The 1,902-nt window shown below is 43.2% G+C and overlaps 1 protein-coding gene across 1 annotated transcript in view; it reads left to right on the top strand.

The window, feature by feature from the left end:
• MAGI1 (membrane associated guanylate kinase, WW and PDZ domain containing 1) overlaps positions 1-1,902 on the top strand; it is a 93,216-nt gene that overhangs the window by 48,596 nt on the left and 42,718 nt on the right. The window lies entirely within an intron of this gene.

Raw genomic sequence — 1,902 nt, 5'->3', positions numbered from 1 at the left:
CCGGTACTGGTCCACAGACCGGGCTTGGGGACCACTGGGTTACTAAACAAATGGTTTTAAGTCAAAGACTACCTGTATATCCTATTTGAAAATCTTAAAGAGTTAGTGTATTTGTAAAAGTGTCCAGCTTCTAAGGGGTACGACCTTTCATGTGGCAATGTAAGTAGAAAGGACAAAGGCAACATTTGAGATTTTTTTTAAAAAAAAAAAAAAGAGAGAAAAGAAATAAAGGTTTGAGATTGTTTTTTTAAAAAAACAAAAACAAATAGGTGCATTATTTCTCCAAGAGGAAATATTTTGATAGTTTTAAGCTGTCAAAGAAAGAAAGGTCAAAGTTTGCCCCAGAATTTGTAGCTTGGTAGGTTTTGAGGCCTGGGCAATGGATTTTACTTGGTAGAGGATGTCCAAGCATGCTACAGACATAGAGATAAAACCACAGAAAGAGTTCATTTTCACATTCACATTTTGAATCCAGACTTTTTTTATTCAAAACTTTGGATAGAATAGTATATTTCACTGCCAACAGTATTTCAAGTGCGGCCTTACCAGGCCATTATAAACTGGTATTAACACTTCACATGATCTTGATTCTATCCCTCTGTTAATGCAGCCTAGCACTGTGTTGGCCTTTTTGGTGACTGATGCACACTGCAGGCTCATATTTGTTTGTCCAAGATCCCTCTCACAGTTACTACCACTATTGAGCCAGATACTACCTATACCAGTGATGGCGAACCTTTTAGAGACCGAGTGCCCAAAAACCTCCCCTGTCCCCGCTCTGCCTCCCACCCTGCCTGCCCCGCCTGCCCGCAGGGCCACACACTGCCTCCCTGCAGTGCCATGGCAGCCACGCCCTCCGCCCACATCCCGCAGCATCATCTGCATGCTAAAGGACGTGAGGGTGGAGCCTTGTCCCTGCTGCCCGGCTATGTCCTTGGCTGCGCTTCTCCATGCGGGCCGCGCCGTGGGGCGACTCTTCTCCAGGGGGATGCTAGTGAGGAGGGGGCCGTGGGGGAGGCAGGGCTGGGGCGATGGTGCGTGTGCCCACAGAGAGGGCTCCGAGTGTTGCCTCTGGCACGCGTGCCATAGGTTCGCCACCACTGACCTATACTATACCTGTTCATTAGGTTTTCTTGCCTAAATGGAGAATGTTCTTTTCATCATTGAATTTCATTTTGTTAGATAGCACCCAATGTTCAAGTCTGTCAAGATCCTTCGCTATCTTAAGTCTATCTTCTGGAGTGTTGGCTATTCCTGCCAACTTAGTGTCATCCACAAATTTGATGAGTACCCCTTCTATCCCCTCATCTAAATCATTGATGAAGATATTGAAGAGTGCTGGGCCTAAGACAGAACTTTCGGGTACCCCACTGTATACTGTCCTCTATGTAGATGTAGTTCCATTGAGAACTACACGTTGAGTATGTAAGGACCTGAATCTATATGTTGTTAGGCTAGTGATCAACAATCAACAACAATTAGGTCACTAGCCTAATAACATATAGATTCAGGTAATTTAACTGGCTTTAAGATTAATTGAAAATTCTCATAGGAGTTTATATAATTTCAGTTTATCAGAAGTCTAAAGTTAAAAGCAAAGATTGATGTCACCACAGCCTTATTCATAATTTGGGAAAGCTGTGTCTGTATCAGCTGAGGCAACATGTGTATTATATAATAATAATAACAACAACAACAACAACAATAATAATAATAATAATAAAGTTGGAAGGGACCTTGGAGGTCATCTAGTCCAACCCCCTGCTCAGGCAGGAAACCCTATACCATTTCGGACAAATGGCTGTCCAGTCTCTTCTTAAAAACTTCCAGTGTTGGAGCATTCACCACTTCTGGAGGCAGGTTGTTCCACTGGTTAATTGTTCTAACTGTCAGGAAGTTTCT

The sequence above is a fragment of the Protobothrops mucrosquamatus genome, unplaced genomic scaffold, assembly GCF_001527695.2.
Source record: "Protobothrops mucrosquamatus isolate PMUCROS unplaced genomic scaffold, P.Mucros_1.0 scaffold2841, whole genome shotgun sequence".
Classification (NCBI taxonomy): domain Eukaryota; kingdom Metazoa; phylum Chordata; class Lepidosauria; order Squamata; family Viperidae; genus Protobothrops; species Protobothrops mucrosquamatus.
The sequence above is the reverse complement of the archived record's forward strand: the minus strand, read 5'-3'. Positions and strand labels throughout refer to the sequence as shown.